Source organism: Canis lupus, chromosome 26 (assembly GCF_048164855.1).
Source record: "Canis lupus baileyi chromosome 26, mCanLup2.hap1, whole genome shotgun sequence".
In the NCBI taxonomy this organism is placed as follows: domain Eukaryota; kingdom Metazoa; phylum Chordata; class Mammalia; order Carnivora; family Canidae; genus Canis; species Canis lupus.
The window spans coordinates 41,019,475-41,038,431 of record NC_132863.1 but is presented as its reverse complement, the minus strand read 5'-3'; the positions used below and the strand labels follow the sequence as shown (position 1 = coordinate 41,038,431).

General features: G+C 45.5%; 1 protein-coding gene and 1 long non-coding RNA gene across 3 annotated transcripts in view; one reads left to right on the top strand and one right to left on the bottom strand.

The window, feature by feature from the left end:
- TSHZ2 (teashirt zinc finger homeobox 2) overlaps nucleotides 1-18,957 on the bottom strand; it is a 443,579-nt gene that overhangs the window by 366,383 nt on the left and 58,239 nt on the right. The window lies entirely within an intron of this gene.
- Nucleotides 637-12,375, top strand: LOC140618644 (uncharacterized). Its single transcript, XR_012018703.1, has 2 exons — nucleotides 637-4,309; nucleotides 4,929-12,375. It is a non-coding gene; the product is annotated as an uncharacterized lncRNA (long non-coding RNA).

Sequence of the window (18,957 nt, the reverse complement as noted above, 5' to 3'; positions counted from 1 at the left end):
TCCTTGGGGCACCTGGTGGCTCCGTTGGTTAAGCGATGGGTTTAACCATCGCTCTTGGTTTCTGCTGAGGTTTCTGCCCCCTCCTTGGGGCACCTGGTGGCTCCGTTGGTTAAGCGATGGGTTTAACCATCGCTCTTGGTTTCTGCTGAGGTCATGAGCTAGAATGGAGCCAGTCTGGGGCTCCATGCTCAGTGGGGAGTCTGCTCGAGCTTCTCTCCCTCTGCCCCTCCCCCCACTCGAGTTCCCATGCTGTCTCTCTCACTCTCTAAACTAAATAAATAAATCTTAAAAAATAACAGCTCTTCTTTAAGAGGAACAACACAGAATTACGAATATACCATGTTTGCGGCATCTCCAATATGCCATTAAAAATTACGTATAAAAAATGGTCATAGCCCATGAGCACAAAATTCCTGAGATGAGTCCAGTGCCATCTAATACCCAACATAAGGGAAGTATGATGGAGGGGGATGTCAGAGAAGGAAACTACAGCCCTATTAACCAATTGAAGTTAAATATCCTACTTTTGCAAATTTCATGAAAACACACGATCAGTAAGCAAAGGTCAAAGCCCCTCATAGGGCTGTTGCAAGGGCCCATCTATCTCTCTCAGCTGGTTTTCCTTTTTAATTTATTTTTAATTTTTTTTACTATTATTTTTTTTTTTTTTTGCTACCTGTCTGGACTCTGTGGACATGTGAGTTTTCAAACCCTTCAAACTGAAGGATTTCTGAGTTCTCTGACATTTTAAAGTTCTGTAGATTTGCTTTTGTTCACACCCTGTAATGTTTTCTTAAAAGACTCATAGCCCGAGCTACCTTCCTTCCCTTTAGTCTTAGAATAATCTGCTAAATGAGCTTGACAATGGATAGAATGTGTGGATTTCTCTCAGTTGCTTGCGAGCAATCTAACACATCCAAACTGCCAAGCATCAATTGAAAACTGAAGAATTCAGCCATTATCCTAAACAAGTGACAGGCAAATTCTTACACCACGCTGATGATCAAACAAGTGACAAGTTTCTCTACTTTCTTTGTAACAAAGTTGGACGGCAACTGCATATATGTGAGATATGAGTGAGAAGGGGGAAGTTTGTCAGGTTGCTCAAATAATGAGATAGGTGTCCCACCCCCCACCCCCAGCGGAGCTTCAAACAGATGCTGGCCACCTCGTGATAAGTCTTCCCTCCGTTCACTCCAGATCCGACCTCAGTTTCTTTTCAATATCCAGAGCAAGGAAATATGTTGTCCAAACCCCTAAGGATCTTTTAACCTGGCATTCAAGAGCACCAAAATGCCGTTGGATACACGGCCAAGAACTGTGCTGCACAAAACACTCTGAATTCAGTGAGGGCTCGATCATTAATTAGAGTATCCTCATCTTCAAATGGCATTTGAGTCCTGGACAGCTGGCAGCGCAGGACAAATGCAGCAGCTTTCACAGACACTGGAGTAAGAAACTTGCCACTAACACAGAAATCCATAAAAGCCCGAGCAGACTTTTACTTTGGCACAGATCCCTTGCATCGAAGGATAATTCCTGCATTAGCAGATAGTTCAGAAATGTTTTATGTATGTGCTATTTCCAAAGAGTCTTTTAAAATTTCCTTTCTCATACTATAATCGGTTGTTACCTCTCCTCTTGATTTCCCTAAAGAGTACAAGTCTATTCTATAAGAAATAGAGAAGAAAAAAAATATGTGTGTGTATGTGTGTGTGTACACACATACATGCATATATATATATATGCATATAGCTTTTAAGCTTAGTGGAAGCAGTTTTATTTTCTGCCTTTTTTTTTTTTTTTTATTTGGAAGGAATAAGACCGGAGGTGAATCTGCAGTCTACCACTTAGACAGGTTCTCTGAACTACATTTTTTATGGAGGGGCTGTCTTGCCCCTGCTAGAGAAAAGGGAAATCCTAAATGTGACAGGCTAGTCATTTACAGAGTCGCAAGGCAAGAAACCAATAATGGGTATAGATGTCCACTGACTCATGGACGAACAGATGAATAAACAAAATGTGGCACATCCATACAATGGAATACTATTTGGCAATAAAAACGAATAAAAGTCCTGACACATGCCCCAGCATGGGTGAACCTTGCAAACATTATGTTACATGAATGAAGCCAGAAACAAAAGACTACATCCTATATGATTCCACTTATATGAAATGTCCAAAGGAGGCAAATCTATAGATACAGAAGGTAGGTTAGTAGTTGCCTAGAGCTTGAGCAAGGAAAGCAGGCGAGTGATTGTTAATGGTATGAGGTTTGTTATATTTTGTTTTTCCCAGACATAATAATATAGAAAGAATATTTCTTTAAATTTGGTACCTGGTCCAAAACCATTTTTACAAAAATATATTCCTCTAAACACAAGTCCTATAATATGTTTCTTGTATAAGGGCTTCTGAGTTCAAAACAAGTTAGAGAATGGGACTCTCTGGTTCCCACGTAGAGATTCACGGTGTTGCTCTATTAAAGGATCTGAAGAGTCTGCAGCATAGGAAGATGGTAAATATCGTTTATCTGTTTCTCCAGTGTCTAAAGACTTCATTAATTTTAGGTGATTTTCACAAACATGCCAAGGCGCACAGATTCTAGAAATAAGGTAGATGCTGGTATAGGCGGTTCCCAAGTAGTTCACTCTTTTCTGCAAGTGCCCTGAAGCTTGCTTGCAGCCCATCAAGGACTGCCATTGAAAGGGAAGTGTAATGTCATGGGGCACCTGGATTACTCAGGCAGTTAAGCAGTCAACTCTTGATTTTGGCTCCCATCATAATCTCAGGGTCCTGGGATGGAGCCCCTCATTGGGCTCCATGATCAGTGGGAAATCGGCTTGGGGATTCTCTCCCTCCTTCTCCTTCTGCCCCTCTCTCCTTCAAATAAATAAATAAATCTTAAAAAAAAAAAAAGAGAGAGATGTGTAATGGATCTCCTCTAAAGATCCTAATACTCACTTCCTTCAGCTTTCTTTTCAAATGTTACTTTATCCAAGACTCTTCCTTGACAACCCATTTTAAGTAGCAACCCACTCAACCAACCCTCTCTATCCCCTACTCTCTCGTCCTCCACATTATATATCTCTGTGACATGAGACATTTACGGATTTCTGTCTCCCCACCCAGAACGTGAGCTCCATGAGAACAAGGACCGTGGTTGTTTCACCCCCAAATCAGGAACTCTGTAAAGATTCATTGAGTGAATAGACACAATCAAGAGAAAGCTTGGAAAACAGGGACAAACAATCAGCCTTCTATCAAACAACGGTAGTGTATCAGATGCTTTATTTGCAAGGAGCTCACCCGGAGAAAGCAAGGTATCTCCCTTTGCAGACTCAGGGCTGCTCATCTGTTGGTAAAAGTGACAGTGCCGCGACAACAGCATTGGAACAGGAAGATATATATATAGCAGCTAATTGCTGCTATTAATTGCTGCAGCTAATAAAAAATACTAATTGATCCAAATATTTCTTTTTTTTTTTTTTTCTGCAAGGTACTATTCTCCATGTGTCCCCACTCATCCTTTTCTTCTTCCCTCCCTCCATCTCTCCTTCCCTTGTCCACTTTGGGAGATGTTTGAGCAGTGTTAACATACAGTCCTAAGCTGGAGCCCAGGTACTCAAAGATGCTTATGCAATGCCAGCCTTTGTGGAGGGCATGACCAGAGAAGATAGCCAAATATTTAAAACGGCTGAGTAAGACTGTAAATAAAAATAAAAATAAAAATAAAAATAAAAAGATGGAGGAGTGCAATTAGAGATGAGCTGGGACTTCCTCAGTCACTGCGAATGAGAGGTGCCCCAGACAGGGGCGGGAGGAGGGATGGGAGGAAGCAATCATGAAGAGCTTCCTGGAGGTGACCCTTGAGCTGAGCTTGAAGGCTAAGTAGGTAGGGGTTAACCATGAAGAGAATGAGGGTGGGGGCTGGTTGGCAGTTGGAACTGGAGCAACTGCCTGAGCAAGAAAACAGGGGGCTCTGAGCAAAGCAGGTTGCATGAAGGGAACTAGAAAGAGTCTGATGCTGACAGGGCACAAAATCTGAGTCAGGATGGAGGCCTAGGGGGGCCGGGGCCCACACTCCTCCCATCCTCACAGTTGCTTTGTTAGCCTGATCCCAGCAGCTGACGTTCATAAAAGCCAGCTTTTGTTTCCCATTCACCAGGGGCCTGGGACTGTGCTAAGCGTTTTCCGAACGTGACGTCGGTGGACACCGCTGGGAACTTCATGAAGTCGACCCAATTATTCTGTCCATTCCAGAGGCATGGAGGTGAAGTCTCGGAGCTGTGATGATGACACTTTCCAGGTGAGATGGCTGGAGAGGCCAGGGCCAGGAGGTAAGCGGTGCCCACAGTCCTACTCCCTCTCTGCGCCTGCATGAATGTCCCGCAGGCACTCCAGTTCTCCACCTGGACTGATTTTGCCCCCCAGGGGACAGGTGACAATGTCTCGAGGCCTTTCTGGTTGTCACCACTGTGGGGGGGGGGGCTGCTGGCATCCAGTGGGTAGGAGCCAGGGACCCTGCTACGCATCCCACGGTGCACAGGGAGACCCCACAGTGGAGGATGGGGCAGCCCCAAATGTCAAGAGTATGAAGGATGAGAGAAAGCCTGCCCTAGTTTACTGGCCAGCCGAGTGAATCTCTGACCTACTTTATTTGGATGAAAAAGGTGCAGAGTTTGTTTTTATTTAGCCACCTCATAACGCAAAGGGAAGCTTCCAGTGAATAGAAGCCAGGCAGGTGGTTGGAGGTGCGTGGAGAGCCCCTATGGGAAACCACCCCCCTCGCTGAGGATATACAGAAAGGGGAAGCAAGCACAGCTCTTCTTCCGTAAGGGAAGTAAGTGCACTGGGAGCTGTTTGCTGTTTATAAAGAGCTGGACCTGGGCCTTTTCTTTCTTTTTTTCTTTTCTTCTTTTTTTCAGATTTTATTTATTTATTCATGAGAGACACAGAGAGGGGCAGAGACCCAGGCAGAGGGAGAAGCAGGCTCCCCGCAGGGAGCCCGAGATGGGACCCGATCCCAGGACCCCGGGATCACACCCTGAGCTGAAGGCAGATGCTCAACCGCGGAGCCACCCAGGGACCCCAGGACCTGGGCCTTCTCTCCCCAGACTGCTGCTGCTGCTGTCGCGTGGGGGCTCCGTGTGCAGAGGCTCTGAGGCCATCCACCGGAAACTTCCCTCTGCCCACGGATGGCAAATCAAAGAGCTGGTGGTAGGTGTTGATCAGAAGCAGGAGAGCAGCTCTGATGATGGATTGCATGGAAGGTGTGTGCTGAGGAAGGCAAGGAAGGGGCAACACAGGGGAGACTGCCAAGTCCTGGGCAGAAGATGAGAGGCGTACGCCTTTCCCAGACATACCACGAAAACAATTATTCGTGATTTTGAAGAAAAGCAGTTCAGCTAAGAGTCGTGATTTCGCTCTTCTCTCTCTCTCCTTTGTAAAATAGCAGTAGGTGGAGGAATCTGGAACTTGTGCAAACAGAGATCAAAGAACAGTGTGGAAAGGGCCAAAAGTCAGGACGTGTAGGTCCTGTAGGTCCGGGGCTGTCTCCGACCTTCTCTGACCCGGGCTCTGGGTGGCGAAGCTGCTGTGCTGGGCTCCTGCTCTGCACAGGATGGCAGGGATGCGAGGTCGGGGGAAGGCAGGCGAGTAGGAAGCTGTGCTCAGGGCGGGGCTGGTGTCTGATGGCTGTGGCATGAGATCCCCGCTCGGCCACCCACCAACCACGCGCACAAGGTCGCGTCCCTCTGCTCCTGCCCTAGTCCCCGCAGCTGGTGAATGGTGAGGACGGTACCCACCTTGCAGGGTTGTTCTGAGGGTCAGGAGAAAGCCAGACATGTCCAGCACCTAAGCCAGTGGTAGGCACTCCACACATGGAGCCTATTTTGACATTGGTGCCGACGATCATTTTAATAAGATGTTTCGTTACGACACACTCCTATCACATCCTCAGCGGAGAACATTCCAAAATGCTTCCAGGGGTGTGGTGTGCTTGGTTGCCCTAGCATCTAAAAAAAAAAAAATCCAAATTACCTGTGGCCTTGTTCCTGTAGATCTCCTGATTCCTGGTCATTTGGCCACCGGGAACAAAGACTACGCTTCCCAGCCCTTCGGTCAGGTAGACGTAGCCACGCGACCACGTACTAGCTAAAGAGAAGTGAGTAAAAGTGATATGTGTGATTTCCAGGTTATATATTTAAAGAGAAGGGGCATGCTCTCCACTTCTCCCTTTCTGGCTGCCTGGAAGAGGCACGTGATGGTCGGAGCCAGAGCAGTCACCGTGGACCATGAGAGGGAAGCCCCATATTAAGGTGGCAGAGCAACAAGAGAGAAGGCCACTGGGCACCTGACGTCAAGGAGTGCCTTGCTAGCTCTCAACCACCTTCCCGCACTTTTCCCTGAGTCAAAAAAAATTCTCTCTTCCTCAACTCGCTGTTACTTTGGGGGCTATGAAGCATTGGAGGAAATCTATTTTTACTGGAGTCAAACAGGTATCGAGTCTAATACACTGGTCAACACCGAAAAGTCAGGAGATGTGACATAAAACTTTAGACTTTTAAAATACCTCCTGAAAAAGTAAGAAGCTCTTGCAACACAGGGGTTGCATCTTCTCATGCCCCTTTCTATGGGGCGTGTGGCATCCTACGTGCCACAGCCCCCTTCCAGGGTCTTCACTGATATGTGCTTAGTCTTCAGACTGTCCATCTTCGGTGACTCTGCAGAGATGCTTTTTTTTTTTTTTTTTTTAAGGATCTTATTTACTTACATGAGAGATACCATGAGAGAGCACAAAGTAGGGGAGGGACAGAGGGAGATCAAGTAGGCTCTCCGCTGAGCAGGGAAGCCCAATGTGGGGCTTGATCCCATGACCCTGGGATCATGACCTGAGCTGAAGGCAGATGCTTAGCCCACTGAGCCACCCGGGCGCCCTGCAGCGTATATTCTATTAATCCACTTGCCCGGCTCCCTGAGGACAGTGTTACCACCTCCACTTTGCAGATGAAAGAACTGAGGTTTTGTGAGGACACAGAACTTGCTTAGGGTCAGAGCTCAGTGGCAGAGGCTGTCTGATTTCAGAGCAGGAACTCCTCGCCAGGATCTTTCTCTACGGCTCAAGCTGAGCCTCCAGGTGTTTTGAATCAAGCACAGACTCATTTGCAGAAATCTAAATGAATCTAAGGAGAATATTTACTGGATAATTAAGAGTTTGCTTCCTCTGCCTTCACCACACAAACTTGTAGCAACTGCTTTCATTGTCTCGTTATTGGAGAATATTGTAGCTTGGGGTGATAATATCTCTGTCATCACACTGCATCGTTCAAAGGCAGGGCAGCTTGCAGAACAAAAACAGAAACCGTCACATTCGGCCTGGGCTCGGGTCCTTTCGCTCTCTACCAAGTGCCGTGAAAGGAAAGACCAGCCCAGATGGTGACTGATGTTGGTGGCAGAGATCACAAGGCCCGTGGAGGGTTCCAGAGCATGACTTCCTGGGAAGGTTCATCAGCAGATATGCACAGTTGGCTCACATCAGTGTTCCCTGGATGGGTTCAAGGCCAGAGCTTGTGGTTAAATCTGTTCCCATGCTTGCCTCATAGCTTGGCTTCATGTCTCTCCCCTGCCTGCAGCCCCCTTGACAGATACACTCTCCAGACCCACGCTAAAGCATACATCGGGAATGCTTTGAAAGCTCGAGATGGGATCTGGGGGCCCTCCTTGCATCTCGGAATCACAGAATGTCAGCACTGGAAGGGACTTCAGAAAGCTCCTGGTCCAACCCTTTTGATTAGAAGACAGGACACAGACACAGAGGAAGGGGGGGGAGCTGGTCAATAGTCATCCACCAGCAGCATTTACCCGGCCACCCCATTGCTCCGTAAGTTAAAGGCAAGGGGAAGGTCGCACTTTGGAAAGATGACGATGTGATGAAGATGCTGATGACGATGGCGGTGGTGGTAGAGCCGTTGCATTCGTTCTGTCCCAGGCACGAAATTAAGTGCCTTGTGTGGGTTTTCTCATTTATTCCGCGTCGCAGCCTCTGAAGTTACTACTTTATTCCTATCACTACCCCATCCCCACGTCCTGCCCCCATTTCCCAACGCAACTCCACGCCCATGGGACCTGTGGCAGAGAAGGTCAAATCAGTCAGCTCTGATGACTCAGCCATGAAGGGGTTTCTCCCAGATTCAAAACCAGGTTGTCCAACTTAGCCGAACCGTTATCACTAGACTGTACTGACTCAGCTTCCTCAGGGGACAGAGCTGACCCCTCGGAGGAGTGGAACAGCCCAGACAGGGCCTGCCAGCTGGCAAACAAACGCCCCACCTAAACAGAGTAGTTGCTAACTGATGCCTCTTCCTCCTCCCCCATCCCCGCCAACGACCGCCATGCACTCATACAGGCCCAATGTCGCAACATCCTGCACTTTGCAAAAGAATCCAGCAACTCCGATAAGCACATGATTTTTACACCTTAGTGACTGTGGAAGTCATTAGAACATTAGAACCATTCACAAATTTCCCGTGTCTCTCGTCCTTTTGATGTGTGCACTCTCCCATCTCTTTGAAGTTCGGCAAGGCCGTGAGAAATGTGATCAGAAGTGGTGCATGTCACTTTGAGAGTCAGGGTGTGACTCAACACGCTCTCCTGTTCTCTGTCACCAGGGCAGAGGATGTCCATTCCAGCCGGTGGCGGCTCCAGTCAGCTTGAGTCCTAGGGGAGAGCAGAGCCTGGCCCTCAGCTGACCCAGGACACACAACAGACCACAAGAGAGAAATAAATCCTTGTCATCTTACACTATTAAAATCTGGGGAGTACACCTTACTGCAGTGTAACCTGTCCTATCCTGACAAAGATGGCATTAATTTCCAAAAAGTAAGGTAGCTTTTTTTTTTTTTTTTTAAGATTTATTTATCTGAGAGAAAGAATGAGAGAAGGGGGAGGGAGAGATGGAGAAAGAGAATTTCAAGACTCCTTGCTGAGCATGGAGCCCAACACGGGGCTGGATCCCATGACCCTGAGATCATGACCTGAGCTGAAACCAAGAGTCAGACACCTAACTCACTGAGACACCCAGGCGCTCCCAAAAAGCAAAGTTTAAGTCAAACACATATCAGGAGGCCAGTGGGCATCCCTAAAGGTTGTGGTGGCTCCAAGAACTTCAGAGTCAGGAGGAGGTTTCTTGAGACAGAGCCCAGGTCAAGGGCTCAGTTCTTGGGTCAACAACAATGTTCCATCCTGGAGTCACCCGCCCGCTGTGAGTCACGGCTAGTGTCTCGCTAAGTGAGAGTTATTGGTTTCACAAGGATCACGGAAGATTTCACAGTCCACCTGTCCTCCTTATTAGACTCCTCACTCAAAGCCCATCACCTCCCAGTCACACTTGGGATCTTCTCCGCACTCTGAAATTTAATGTGTCAGAAGACAACCCACCAAGAGCAGAAATGAGAGAAGAGCAGAGAATGAGAGAAGAGATGTTTTATCTCCACATTGAAATGACAAATGCCCTGTGAGGGGGAAAAAAAAAAAAGTATTTCTGTTTGGAGGAAGAAATGAGGGGCACATACTCTGTTCATAGAGAGGAAAGGATTCCTTAGGAAACTTGCTCTGTATCACAAAGAAGTAGAAATCATCATAGTGATTTTTTTTTTTTTTTTACCATCGGTTTCAAGTGAAACATCTATGTGTGAGATAAGGCAATTTACTATTCCCAGAAACTATTAAAATTATCAAGGTTCACGCTGGTATCAACTGGTTGTACAAACGGTGGGTTTTCCCCAGTTCTTAGTTTTTCAAGCTGTGAAATGGGACAAATATTATTGGATTGTTTTGTTAAAAGGGCTGTAAACTCTTCTGAAGGGCAACTATGTAGAAATGTTACAGTTAAATAAAGAAAATTTATTCTGCTAAGGGAAGAAAAAGTATATTATGTTCATATAGTGAAACTATTGACGTTAAAATTGTTTCTTTGATTTGATTTTTAAAGGCACCAGCAGCAATGTTTCTATTCAAGTATCAGGATGGGGATTTTGTTTTGCAAATATTTGTGTGTTTTTTTTAAATATAAGGTTAATGGATGCTTACGGTAACAAATTTAAATGCTAAACTAGAATATAAAAATGGGTTTCTCTATCTTGGCACTAGTGACATTTTGGGCAGGATAATCCTTTGTATAGATGTAGATGTCCTGTGCACTGGAGAATGTTGAGCAGTATCTCTGGTTCTACCCACTAGATGCCAGTACAACTCCCCCCAACACCCGCATACACCCCAAATGTGTCCAGGCATTGCCAAATGTACCCCGAAGGGCACAACTATCCCAAGTTGAGAGCTACAGGATAAAGTATGTTGTATAAAGTATAATTGGACATGCTTCACCCTAGAATAAAAATTTCCCAACATTAATCACTATTATCAGTTTGGTTGATATCTTCCCAGCAATTTTTTTAGGTATAATCCAATATACATACCCACACCTGACTCCACCTCCATGCAGACACACAGGTGGAGTGTTTTTCCACCCCCCCAAATTGGGATTATGCCTTTGCAATCTACTTCTCACTGGAAATAAATCTTTACCTTTCCCTGTGTCTACATTTAGAGCTTCTGCATACTTTTAAAGAGATACTGACACTGTGTCCCCTTGGATTCATGTACTGTAATTCATTTAACTGATTTCTCATTGATGGACACTTAAATATTCCCACCTCCCCTACTATAAACAACCCTGCATTGACTATTTTCACACTTAAACCCTTGCATGTTTTTTTTTTACCAACATTTCCACAGGAATTGTTGGGTTCAAAATATATGCACCTAAAATACCGATCGATTTCAGCATGTTTTCCACCAAACACCTAATAGCCGTATAGCCTCCTCTGGTAGCCTTGGGGAACTGATGTTCTGGTGTTTGCTTATTTGTTTGTTTTTTTTTTTTTTCCTTCTTCACTTCCATAACAGTATGGTAGTGAACAGCTTGGCTAAATGTCAATAGTTCTGAGGTTTAGAAGCTCTGCTTGAAAGTAAAAGAAACCTAAGCCTGAGTCCCAGTTCCGCGACATATTCTGCATGGTTCATCGGGCAGATTATTTGAGCCATGCTTTCCTCCTCTGTAACAATAATGATAACAGTCATACCTCCTTCACAGCATTGTTGGCTGGAATTTTTTGAGATTATACATATGCCTAGCACCCTGCAATTAATTATTGTTGTTAATAACAAAAGCAAGGGAGTAGGAGGTTCACAAAAGTAAAGCCAAAATGTGCGCACAATCTAACAATTACAGAACACTGTGTTGCCAGATGATTTAGTGACTACTACAAAGATGAACTTCAGATGATCATAAAATGAACATGATAGAAGGGAAAATATTTCTCCTCACCAAGGAGACTGTAATTAATGTGTGAGCCACTGGATGCTTATGAATCTAGCAGAGGGATAAATACCTAGATTTATATACATACACACAGAGGATATGAATATACATGCTTTTAAAACACGCCTCCACACATTTATATAAGAACTGTTGTGGGCATATGGATTTTCCTGACACGTGGGTAATATGCCGCCATCCAGGAGAGGTATATTTCCTTCCAGGATAATTTCAGAACATTCCTCTCTGTACTTGCTAAGAGTGAGTCACTATTGTAATCAGATAACCTGGAAAACTGGTTTCCAACTTTACCTAAAGTGCATCAAAGAAATTGAAATTAAAAAAAAAAAAAGAACAAATGCCAGGGGACTGCTCTAGGGCAATGGGTTTCAAGGATCATCTTGACCCTATTTGAATCCTTCTCCTCCCTCAAATATAGGAGGCACCCAAGCATGCACTGTGGTGAGAGACAAATACATATTTGGATCTGGGCCCTGCCACTGAATGGCTGTATATTTTGGGCTGACTTAACCCCTCTGGGCCTCACCTTCTTCCTCTGCAGAATGGGATCACCACTATGCTACAGGATTCTCTGAAGATTATCTGAAAGAATGCATGAGAGTGAGCACCTACCTACCAGTATCTGGAGACCAGACCCTAATCTTCCTTGAACAACTGCCCCCCTTTCCTGATGTTGGTCTGCAAGAGTCAGGCAGATGAACTCCGAGGCCGGCACAGGGTGGAACCCACAATCCAGGGGCCGTGACCCCATCTTTGCATGGCCCTGGATGAAGTGATTGCCTTAGGTCTGGGTATATATGAACCAATGTGAGCCAAGAAGACTCAGTTCGAACACGTTGACTAGAAATGGGAAAAAGTAAATGTGGAGTTTTGAAGTGTCAAGATGGAACCCGATTTGGCATCTTGCTACGTCCGGAGATGAGAGGCCTCCAGAAGGAAGCAGCGAGGGAAAGAATAAGATCCAATTCTGATAACACCACCGGAGTCCTTACATCCTACTTGGCCAAAGGCCAGGTTTCCCTGACCTTTTAGAGATAGGGACCCCAAATTAATCTTTTTGATGTAAACCAATTGGCTTTCCAATCCCTTGAAACTCAAGAGTCCTCACTGATGCAATATCCAAAATTCTGGGTGTGCCACCTAGTGATTAGTGCACCAGGCGCCGGGTGGGTCCTTGGGAGGCGGCTCTATTTACTGCAGTGGAGGCTGGTCTGTCTCCTTCCCCCTTGGTACCCACCAGTGGGGAGCTGAGTGACAATACTTAGGGATCAGGTTCACGGCTCTGTAATGAAAGCAGCTTCTGTGTGAATAGTGAACAAGAACGGCAACCCTGGGCCCAATTTACTCACACCTGGCACGGAGCCAGGCCTCAGTGTCAGACTCAGGGAGCAGCCCCCGCCTCGCCAGGCTCTGCGCTGATGCAACGTGTGCCCCGCTCTGGGATCAGCTGGAAGCAGGCCCCAGCCGCCGCCGAGTCGGGGTCACTGGCTGCAAGGGTGGGGCCTCCAATGTCCTACACAACCAGGAAAAGGAAAAAAAAAAAAAAAAACTCAAAGCAAACTCTGCCACCAGCTGAGGGCTCAGCTACCAAACCAGGCCTCAAAGAGGAGTGGGCCGGGGCACCTGGGGGGCTCAGCCGGTGAAGCATCTGCCTTCGGCTCAGGTCATGATCTCAGGGTCCTGGGATCGAGCCCCACATCGGGCTCCCTGCTCAGTGGGAAGCCTGCTTCTCCCTCTTCCTCGGCCCCTGCCCCTGCTTGTGCTCATTCACTCTGTCTCTCTCTGGCTCTTTCTAATAAATACATAAAATCTTAAAACACACACACACACACACACACAGAAGGGTGGGCCTTGCCTTGATGCTAAAATGCACAGGGAAGAGCATGTGGGGAGGGTTAGATAACAGCCTGAGTGTTCAGGCTCTCATGCAATGGGGATGATAAATGCCACGGCAGGGGGAGGACTCCGCAAGGAACGAAAATGCCCAGCGCCGAGCTGGGTACACGGTAGGCACTTCACAGACATTAGCGACTCCCCACTCCTGCCCCAGCAAGAAACCCGAACTTGATGGAAGGTACAAGTTGCCCGGGATATTCAGTTTCTGCTTCTCAACCCCAAAGGCTCACTTGATCTCAAAGGAGCAAGCAGGTCTCTGTACGACTTTGGAATTCTCACCTGTTCCTTCTCGGCACAGGGCAGACGGTCACTCTCTCCCCAAACCGTGATTCTACATCATACAAAACACGCTGCCTGAGCCGAACGCATGTGAGTTGTTGGCAGAGCGAGTATCAGTGTCAGTGGCAAAGTGCGATGCAGCGGGTGTAGGGGGGGTTAGGGGAGTGGAGACCCTGTGAAGCTGCGCTGTGCACCCACGGGGTGGGGAGAAGTTTCATTTCACTCAAGCAAAAAGCTGTCCTCAGAGAAGGCACAACTGCACAAATTGGCCATGCAACCACCTGCCATTAGGTGGGTTCAAAATCCATGCCCTCTAAGACCTTAGGGACGCAGTCCCCGGTCTGCCCAACAGCCCTAAGTTTTGAAGAAAAAGGGAGTGTCAATACATGTCATGACTAATGGCTTGCTTGGGAGAGGACTTGAATCTGGGAACAAGTTTCTCTGATCTAAGGGCTATTTAATTTCAAATAATTTTTTTTTTTTTAAGTTTGAGTCTTTGGTCCATGGGAGCACCTTTCGAGCCACGCGGAACGGTGGCAGAGGCCTGCAGCACTCGCCAATGTTTGTCTCAGCAACAGTGTGACTCAGTTTTACCTTCTTTTTTTTTTTAAAGATTTTATTTATTCATGAGAGACATACAGAGAGAGAGAGAGAGAGAGAGAGAGAGGCAGAGACACAGGCAGAGGGAGAAGCAGGCTCCATGCAAGGAGCCGGATGTGGGACTCGATCCCGGGCCTCCATGATCACAACCTGGGCCGAAGGCAGCGCTAAACCACTGAGCTACCCAGGCTACCCCTGTTTTACCTTCTTACAAAAGAATGCTTCTGGTGAAGCATCTCTAGGTCTGACCTAGAGATCCGAGATGGGGCCTGTTTCTGCATCTACTTGCTGAGCTCTCATGCACCTGCCTTCACAGCACACTGCTGGGTGACGTCAAAAGTGGCCATGGCAGGGGCGTCTGGGTGTCACCTGAAGTCGGTGAAGCATCTGCCTTCGGCTCAGGTCATGATCCCGGGGTCCTGGGATCGAGCCCCGCATCTGGGTCCCTGCTCAGTGGGGAGCCTGCCTCTCCCCTTCTCTGCCCCGCTCCCGCTCATGCTCTTACTCTCAAATAAATAAAATCTTAAAAAAAAAAAAAAGGTGGCAATGGCAATAGTCAGGGAAGCCTGAGCCCCAGAGGCCACATCTGGGAAGTCCTCATCAGGAAATAATCCTTATTCAGCTAATGGAATGTTCCTCACCACAGCAACGACCAGGGGGGCAAACAGATGCATTTCTACTGTCCAACATTAGGAGAACCACAGTACACTCCTGCTACAGTTAAATACATTATAGCCAAAAAAAAAAAATACATTATAGCCCTATATATTCCAACTGTGGAATAGTCAGCAGCTGTTGAAATGTTATGAAACAAAATTTAATGACTAAAATGATATTCATGAAACTTTTAAAAAGCAAAAATAGCACACATATAAGCAATATGTCCCCTTAAAAAGATGTTTACCTACCACACATATGTAAGGTTTATAATAATGTGTAATATATTACATAGCATATATGAATATGTATTATATATGTAACAATATATATTTTACTTAATAACTTATACAGTTATATGCTGGGCCTATTACAAACATATATACTAATATTGCATATAATATATAATACAATAAAATCAACTTCTCTATATTATATATGGTATATATAAAACAAAGTGAATTTTTACTTATTTTAAATATTAATATATACACATATGTTAGAGATAGAGAATACACATTACACACCCCCACCACACGTACATATACATACATATTATTAGAAGCACGTGTGAAATGCAGATTTCCAGATACATATCACTTTTATAATATGAAAAATAAAAGTTATTTTTAAATGACTTCAAACCTCTCTGACAGATTCCCAGAACACGACTTGCTTATTCTGATCACAGTATCTTGTGCAAAGCAGATGCTTAATTAATGTTCATTATATTGAGAAAAGAAAAAGCAAGGTAAGAGAACAGATCACTTCCTCAAAGAAGAAACAACCCCCAAACCTCATGTGAAATCCTGGGTATACGTGAGTCAAATTAAGCAGATGTAGCACCATAAATGTTTACTTCCTTTGTGGCTCTGCACAAAACAGGAGACTCGACCTTTTCCCCTGGTCTAAGAATGGAATGAATTCTTACCGGGCTTGAAGGAAATGTGTATTTGGAAAGATGATGTTGAAAGACTATCAGTGAGATGTCTTTCCACGTGACCAATAAACCTATTTTATGTGTAAGTGGATACTAGATATTTGTGTAATTTAATCATTGGTATTTTTTAATAAGTATATGAAATATATATTTGTGAAGCAGCCTTAAGTTCAGGAATATCTATCTATCTGATGCTGATGACTTGATGCACACTCTCTAATCTTTGTGGTTGAGAAACGATACTAAAAAATAAAAAATAAAAAGGATCCTGATGTGTCTGTCTGCCACACTCTGCCAGAACACAAATAGCCACTTTTGTGCTATGAAACCAATGGACTCTGTTTTATTTTATTGAGTTTCCCTGATGCCTGTTCTCCCCCTTAAACAGTAAGCTCCATGAGAGCAGGGGCCACTGTCTGCTTTGCTTACCCCACATCCCAGCACAGAGCAGCATGAATGGCAAATACTTCCTGAATAGATAAATCAATGGCTCTTGTTATCACAATATATTCCTTTTTTGTTTGTTTGTTTGTTTGTTTTTGTTTTTTTCACAATATATTCCTATAGGGAAATAACATTTCATTGAATATGCCACGAGAACTACGCACTATATTTCTTGGTTCCTGTCTTGGATCTTGTGTTCATTGGTTTGCATTTTATCATCCCTTGTATTTTTAGAGCAAGTTGCCTTAGAACCTTTTGTGCCACTCGGTGGGGCCCATATAAATAGTGAATTAACACAAAACACAAAAAAGCAAAACAGCAACTCCAGAGAGCGTCTCTGCTGGGGTTGCCTTTTTCCCTCCTTTGTTTGAACTACTGCTGATTTCACACCTCCCAGGAGCCAGAGCCAAAGCCCCTGACATCCCAGCTGAGTCTCTGTGGAGACCAGGGCATCCCAGCGGCAAACCTCAGGGGACCGTGGGGAAGTGAGTGAAGAGTAAGAAATGCCAACTAGTGTGCTCAAGGCTGTGGCAGTGGGCTCACAGAAGCCCTGTGCGTTGCTCTCTCTGCCTCACTCCTCCATCCTGTGGTTCTATCCTCAAATGATGTCCAAATTCTTCATTCTGTCCCAATGATGAGTCGCTCTTCCTGGACAGGAGCTTCCCAGCCTGTCTGCTGACAGCCCCTTCTGCCTTCCTATAATCATCACACCTGCCATAGTACTGATCTTGCGAAGGAAATTAGACTATGTTACCCATCTGTGAAAAATCCGCCAATGGCTTAGCCATCACACTTGGCATAATATTTTTTCTAAATTTTTCATCCTGGCCTATAAAGTTCTATAGGAGCAGACTCCTGAGTACCTTGGACTTCATCATTGGCCATACTCTTCCTTGTTCACAATGCACCAAAAACTCTGGACCAAACATTCCCACCTCAGGGCCTTTGCATGTGCTGTTCCCTCAGCCTAAAAGTCTTTGCTTTCAAATCGCGACATGCTTGGCTCCCTCTTCTCATTGAAGACTCTGCTCACAAGTCCCTTCTCCAACAAGCTTTTCCTGCCCACCTCTTCCAAAATAACCCGCCCACTTCCAACCACATCCTTCTCCTCTGCTGTCTTCCCAGGGGCTCCACCCTGCCTAAAGTAATCACGTTTCTCTGCGGTACTGCCTGTCTCACTCACTAGTATATTGGCATCACTGGGGCAGGGGTCTTGCCTATCTTGCTCCCTTTGTCTCCAGTGTCTAGGGCCTAGCGTAGAGCCTGAGATGAAGAGGATGCCCAATAAACAGATTTCCAGTGTCTCTATAGGGTGAACGCTTTATTTTGCAATGATTATAATTAAAAACTAATATCTATCAACCATGTATAAGCTAATAACTCTATAACACGGCTATTACTTCACTCAACTTGCAAATGAGGAAACCGAGCATCAGAGAGATTAAGCAAACTATCCAAGGAAACTCAGGGAGTATTGGCAAGCCTGAATTTGAACTTAGCTCTATTTCACTTCAAGAACCATCTTTCACTTTTTAACCATCTTGATCCTCCGTCTTCCAAGTGCAGCTTCAGCATGCTATTACTGTAAACTGAGCTCAAGCAAATCATTTATACATTGGCCCATTCAAGAAGTATTTATTGAGACTGTAATGCATTCCACGTCCTATGCTGGGCTCTCCAGATAGCCCTATCCACAGGACTACCACGTTCACCCTTTCACTATTCAGTAAGTAAGGTTTTGATCACTGCTGAGGGAAACAACAACAACAAAAAATTCCTGGGATAAAAATAATATTTGTTGAGCACCTTCTCCGTGCTGGGTGCTGACCTAGGCCCTTCGTACAGACTGGATCATTTAATTCTCATGGATGGCATTAGAAGGCAGGTTATACTTCTCTCAATTTAATGATGACCGCACGGGTCGCTCAGAAGTTAAGTGACTTGCTCACACAGGCAGTAAGTGATAGTGCTCGTCTGCATCCAAACCATCCTCTTGCCTCACCACACATTGGATACAGGAGGAGGTACTCAATAAATGGGCATGGGATGAATGACGGAAGTCCCCAGCAAGCCCAACTTATGATGCAGCAAGCCACCCGCCCTACATTGTAGCAAGTCCCAGCTACAAAAATGGGAATGAGTTTGGGAAAATCAGGTTTACTCCTACATGGCAAAATATCCTTTTCACTAATGGTTTTGGAAGATTTGATACCAGCTGTAAATGCAAATCATAGCATTCACTTAAATATTTGGATTAATTGAGTCCTATACCTTTCTGGGCCTGGAAAGTTACCAGTTCACTAACCCACAGTCCATAGTTTTCACTATCTGAAAGTTCACCAATAAATCAGGCATTGTTTATGGGCCTCTGTATGTATTGTTATATTTAAGCCTAGCACAGCCCCATGAAATAGGAATGATTATTATCCGCCTCCCTCCCCGCGCCCCTCAAGCAAGGCAAGTCCCTGGAGAGTTAAGCGATTGGCTCACCGTTGCACGACCATGAGACTTGGCTGAGGCAGGCTTCTACCCAGGCCCATGCACTGACCTACTCTGCTAGCAGGCCTCCGGGAAGCAGGGAGTTGGACAAAATTACTCAGGACGTGGGGAAAAGAAACTCAGGAAATCTCTACGCCTCTTCACCAGTTCTCACACATCCCTATCAAACTGAATCCAACAATGAGAAATAATTTTCCCCCAAGGGTCTGACCCCGAAATGCCTCAAGAATGAACTCCTTGCTTC